The sequence below is a fragment of the Vigna unguiculata genome, chromosome 5, assembly GCF_004118075.2.
Source record: "Vigna unguiculata cultivar IT97K-499-35 chromosome 5, ASM411807v1, whole genome shotgun sequence".
Lineage (NCBI taxonomy): Eukaryota > Viridiplantae > Streptophyta > Magnoliopsida > Fabales > Fabaceae > Vigna > Vigna unguiculata.
Window position 1 is genome coordinate 46,957,215 of NC_040283.1, and position 7,054 is coordinate 46,964,268.

The window sequence follows — 7,054 nt, forward strand, 5'->3', positions numbered from 1 at the left end:
ATCCCTATACGATGATCATTTCAGAATTGTGAATGAATGCGATTCCCTGTGCTGCTACTCAACCGTCACTCCTACACATCACCCTCTCCTTGCCGTTCGATTTGTATCTATTACCATAGGGATTTGTTTTGTCTATTCTAAATCTGACAAAAAGTTTAGGGTGTGTTCTCTTTTCTTCATTTTTCATGATAAATAATGCTTGGAAATAAAAAAGAGAACAAAACTGTCTCGAGTCTGAACTTAACAGCTCAAAGGAGAACTACTTTTGTTGCTTTTTCTTTTTGTTTAATGATAAAGGAATTATTTAGGATACAACTGTCTTTAATTTTGCCAACATTGTATTTGAATATGAAATTAAGATGATTTATTATATTTTGAATGTGATTTGTGACTTTTTAAATATCATTTAAAGAAAATCATAACAATACTTATGATATTTTCAATTCTTATTGTTATCACGTATACAAACAAAAATGCAATTATTAAGACATAAATTGACACTATTTTCGTGTATAACAACTAAGATGTGTATTACGTTTTAGATTTGAAGTAACTTAACTAGTTTTGAAGTAATTTATAAATTTAAATGCTTTTAATTTATTTTTTTTTAAATTATTAGGTATTTAAATTTTATATTTTCTGATTAAGTTTTTGTTATCTAATTTTTTTTATTAATATAGACACGCTGTTTCTCCACTTTGTTCGTCTCTCGGGTAAAAAATTTGAAATCATTTAAAAAATCATATTCATATTGCACAACAGATATGTGACTTTTTAGTGAAAACATATTTAATAATGATATAGTTATGATTTCGGATTTAATAACGAGATAGTTATGCTTTTGTATGTTTTTTATATTATCATCTATAATGATAAAAGTGTTCTCAATTAATCACAATATCCCCTTAATTATAAAACAAACTTCAACCTTCAAATTAACATATTATGATAAATAAATAAGATCACATAATAATATAACAATTATTTCGCTGAATTTTGTAACTCAATTAAAAAATATAAATATCTAAAAAAAATAGTTTAACGTGAAAATAAAATAAAGGTAAATTTTACTATATTAATAAAGTATTTTACCTTTGGAATGCTTCCGAAAAATGTAACGTTTAAAATGTATAAGTAAACAAAAACCTCATTTCCTCGTACTATATATGTCTTCTCTACATTAGCAGAAAGTACACGGAACATTGTGAGTAAATTTAAGCGATAAATTTCTCAGTTGTGCATCTGATTGCAATAGCTTCTATATTTAAAATTCATCATACCTTATACTAAACATTTTAATTTCTTCTAAATTCATATATTCTCCACAACGTTAATCTCTGCACCTATAATCTGCACCTATAATTCATTAAAACAACTAAACCTATCGAGAAAAGGTTCGAATTTTTTTAGTGCTATTTTTTATTAAGTATTAAAAATATATTATATTAATACTTTAAATTTATAAAAATAAATAAATAATTTTCAAATATATATTATGTTTGTAACTAAAAAAAGGTGATTTCCAACTATTGGGTTACAGTGAAGTTGCGTTATCGTTAAAAATAATTTAAAGGTTTCAGAAATTACATCATCGTTGATAATATCGATTCTGAAAAGACGTAATTTCGCAATGCGCCAATGCATGGTGGCTTTTACATACAGAAAAATATTCACATGTCTCCTGAGACAGTTTTCGATGCAGTTCTTTTTCGGGGTTGTAATATAATATTCACAAGTTGAGTATTCGTGTTTGTTTGATCTGTTTGCATGTTCTGAAAACCCTTGCTTCATTTTCCTGAATCACACTCTCATAAGTAAGAAGAAGACATTTTATTTCATTGAGAAAAGAGTTTGCAGCATATGCAGAGTGCAGTGGACACAGGAAGAAAAGTTGTGTGTGGCGTTGTTGTTGGTGTTGGATATATATGTGAATGTGAAGACTCTGTTTCCTTTTCCGTTTCAGGTTGAGACATTTGTCAAGGTTTTGATGCATGAGGCATAGGCCTTCACGTGTGCTACCTTCTACAACCAACTACTGTACCACAACAACTCTCTCTGTGTCAAGCTGTTAATGAATCACCATAACCATTTACGTCAGAATCTTATTCTTGTTCCAAAACCAAGGTTTCAAAACAATCACCATAAAAACTCATTCAAATGCACCTTTTTTATTTCACACTCCTAAAAAAACTGCTAATTCATTAGCTATATATACACAAGAATGAGTTATGCATATTTTCGATAAATAGTATCACAAATTGACTAAAAGCAAACTATGTAACTTTACGTACTAAAATTGCTGAGTTTCAAGCTACATTTCTACTCATATGTACAATTTTCCAACTTGACACCATTTATGGGACATTCTTAAGTAAAAACTATTTCTAAATAAAGTTGATGGCATTTTCAAAAAAATACGTGTGTGGAATTTGAAATTGTTGTTTTTCAGCTTTGAAGACTTGATGTGTCTGGTAACATTTATTTTCTCAGTAACTGTTATTATTCAGATATCACTAGAGAAGATTAAACAATAATTCTAGTTCGAAAAAATACAAAATGATTCAATTATTTGAAAAGGATGCTCAATTATTTGCCTTTTTTGTGCTTTGGTGGTTGTATAACAGCCACGGTTTAAGTTAAAATAAGCTATAATTTGGCCAAATTTTCTTCCACCCTATCTTCAGCCAACCCTACATTGTTTAATTGCATCTGCATGTGCAAAATTATCATTTGGTAATCTTTACAGCAGATTAGATTTTGTTCAAGACAATATTTAGCAATTTGTTTTTTTAGAGATTTTTTTATTCTTTTTATTTTAATAGTGTATGAGTCTAACTAAATAGACCCTTAGCATGTTTAATAGGACTTATTACATAAAAAATTATAAAATGGTCTAGTCTACTAACAGATTTTGTTCTGTCTCTCAATTCACAATATACGGTTATTAATACACACAAATATAGTGTTGATTAATTTTACTTTTGATAAAACTTGTAAGGTTTTCATTCACTCAATTCAACGGTAAGAAAATCCAACACGCACAATTGAATATATTGGTTCATGTTTTTTAACTCAGCCCGGTACAGTTCTTAATATAATTGGATTTTAATTTGTTTGAAGATGGGATTAAGTTCTTAAATGTTATAACCTTCCACGTACATATTTATAAATGACAACATTACGCGTAAAGTTGCAGATAAAATAAAGTATTTTTTATAATTTTTTTTTCCATTTTTAAAATAAAGTGTTGCAAAAGAATTGTGAGTAAAATTGAGGTTAAATTTTCATTTTCTCTTAAAACCAAACCCACCTATGAACAACATTAAAAACAGTAGTAAAGGCTCATGCTAAATATTATGTTGGAATGAATTATCTCCAGTCCTATTTTCACAAAAAGACATTTTTATGTTGGATAAATAATATGTGAGTAAAATATATTATAATATAAAATAAGAATTCTATAGAAAAACCAAGTGATAAGATTAACAATCTCTTCTCTCTCTTTTTTTTGTACGGATGGAATCATCAGGGTGCATGCGGTTCAATCCGGTGTTGCACGAACCACAAGATCAAGTGTCACGATATCTGCGACATCAGAAGCAGAAGGAACGAGGAACCGTTGATTTCGGAGGAACGGATGGTGATGGCGAGATATCGCTTCAAAATGTCCCATCATAATCGTACTGGTAATGATGCTTTGCCTTGTCCGTTGGATGAGAGAGAATTAATTCGAAGACTCAGTGGGTGCAGTCTTATCATGCGACTCACTCTCATCACATAGTTTAACCAGTGTGATTCATTTATCTTTTTAGGATGAATAGCAGACCATTTTTTAGTCTTCTTTTTTAATATTTTAATTCACAAATCCCATAAATAAAATATGTTTAAGTATATAAATTTATTATGATTAAAACACATAAATTATTAAATTTAAAAAAAAGTTAAATATTGCTATAGTTAAACATTTATCAGATGTTAAGAGGTTACACTGAGTTGAGTTGAGTCCTTTGTAAAGGACAGATTTTTTTGTTTAGGTTATTTTGTTTTTGGGGGTTTTTAGTTTCGGACAATCGTTTTCTGTCCTTGAAAGTCCTTTAATTTGAAGAACCGGATTCATGGAAACATATGTGTTAAGAATGCATTCCTGAATTGATTAAGAATAAATTGATGAGAGTGGTCCACACCACACCCAAGTGTGATCATGGGACAACAACATCTTAGCCTTTGAAGACAACAAAAAAGGTAAAATAAGTGTAAAGAGGAGATTGCTTCATTTGTATGTGTCACATGGTACATGTTGTAAATTCCTCCTCCTAAACCCATTCTATTCAATGCCAACCATTAATCGTGTCCATTCGACAAGGTATCTATTCATATTCTGCAAAACAAAAAACAAGGACACAAAATTAGCACCTACCTTATAAAAAGTTAAATCATTGGTCCGCATAAAAACCCAGCAACAACTTCAGTTGGGTTCAGTAAATATAATCATGTATGAACCAAATATGAATTTATTTACCGTGTCATTGCACTGTTTCTGATAATATCATATATATGAAAAAGGGAATCTGACAATAAGTGTTTGATTGAAGAAAAAGGGTAGAAAAAGTTAGCAGTGAGTGAGTGAGTGAGCTAGCTCATATATCAAAACCATCTTTTGAACCTCTCGTGTCTTGTAGTTGTCCACACAACGCGGCTTTCAATCTCGCTTTCATTACCTTTGCCACTTTACTTTGCTAGGTGGCTGCTTCATAGTTGGATATGAGTATGAACAAGTTCAGAATAATTATACATAAGCATTTGTTGTCAAAATAAATTTTGTAAGATGTTTGGTTTTGCATGCGTGAGAGGCTGGTGGTGGTGGTGGAGCATTCGATGAATTGGGAGAATGTGTTAATATTTTGTTGCACGTTTTGTAAGAAGAGTCTGCAAAGCATTTAAGTTTGATACATATCCTGAAGTTTGAGTTTGTGGCGTGGAGACCCCACCCTATACCCATTCCTTTTATCTAGTATTATATTACCATCATTGATAAGATCACTTATGATCCCCACTATTGCTAGTTTTTCCTACCTTCGACTCATTCCCACAACCTTTTTTTTGGGCTTTTCGTTTTCTCTTTCTTTCTCTTATTCTCCCTTTCATTGATTGCACCCATCACCCTGTCTTTTTGATACTTCTTAGTGTACTCACCTTTTTTGTTTGCTTTTATGTGAATAATTGCCTCATGCGCCGCTATAGTACCAGGAATGTGTGTGTGTGTGCATCATAACTAATGGGATCCACCTTCACACTACTCTTCTTCGTCTCTTTCTTCCTTGCAAGAAAAACACCCTTCACCTTTCAACTCCTCTCATCCTCTTCCATGCTAATTTCTTCGTTTAAACCCACCTACTCTATCTTATTGTAATGTATGGCCTATCGACATCTCCAGCTAGACAATCGGTCAGGCAGTTCAAGGATAAGTGGTTGAAGGGCCTACTACAGGCAGATAATGGCAGACAATCCTTTGAGTTGTTGACGTGGTAATTTCTCCGGAGTGATTTAAGAGAACTCACGATCGAACGGCCTCCGCTGTTCATTCTAGTAAAATTTTGTCGTCATAACACAATTATGGGGATATCCGTCACGACGCACGCCCCTCCGATCGGACGGCTGCACCAAAACTAAATCAATAAGCTAAAAGTAAATTAAGGTAATACAAGTCAGTAATCAAGTTTAAAAAGTAATTTAGTCATGATTAAGAAAACCCTAATCACGGATCCATGTCAAAAACTATAAATAGGAGTACAAGGTAAGTTGGTGAGGACTTTTATTTCGCATTTATTACAGTATTAATCGCACTTATCCAAACAGACTTGAACTCCTTATAGACAGGTACTCCGATCGTCCTGACAATCGAACGGGAAAGGAGAGAAGGAGAACGAAAGAGAGAAAGCTAGGTGAACGAACGAGAGAAAGGAGAGATTGAACAGTGAAAATTTGTACGAGGAGAATTTAAAGACAAATTGAATGTTGGAGATAGGTGTTTGATCCTTATAAAAACACTTATCCTACAGTTATTGTGTTCAAAGGATGTAGTTTGTATTGTTGCTTTGAAACCTTAGAAAGCAACTCTAATAGGTAAAACTGATGATAATAGTAAGAAAGAAGGTGGTGGCTAAAGGTAAAAGCTATTAAATGAAAACAACGTATGAGTGAGTTGGTGTAGATGAAAGAGTGTTTTGTGAGTCAAGGTTCGTGGCTTGAAAATTGCTTTCCGTCCCAAAAAGATGATCTTCCACAATGGAAGACCAAAAATTGGTCTTCACCCAAATCAATTACTTTTTACCACGTACGATTGTTTTTAAAGTGGCCTAGCCTGCTTTGAATTTGATGATACTTATGTGTAGCTAAACGTGATTTGGTTCTAAATTAAGTCAATTAAGTCAATGTAAGATCAGGGAAACAAAGATTCTCTCTCTTCAATGTACATACATCCTTAACTTTTATTAATAATAGAATTGGTCATGTCATGATTGTGATTGTGTCACTCCAATTAATGTTCTAATCATAATTTAGATGTAATAAAATGGACTCAAGATCCCATATAGGATCAGAATTATTTCTAGTTGTAGGTCATTGGTCGTTAGTCCATTATTTCTAATATTATCTAAACAAACAAACACGATATTCATGGACGATACTCTGTTTCTTCCCTTTACAATAATAAGGATTGAAACCAAATCAAATCACTTTGATTAGTAGAAAATACTGTTAAACTTATGTTTTTAAAATATAAAACAAATTTATACACAGATTAATTTGTAATCATTTTTTAAATAAATTATTTTAAATTTATTTACAAGTTAATTTTTAATTGGCACCGGCTAAAGTTATCTTAGTTGACATGAATTGAAGAAAAAAAATATGTTTCATACTAGGCCCAAAAACATAAAAGTTCAAAACTAACTTTAGATGCAAAATAACACGATCAACTTTAATAATAAAAAATACAGTTGATAATGTATCTTAAAAAACACGATCAACTTTAATAATAAAAAAAACTTTCGTG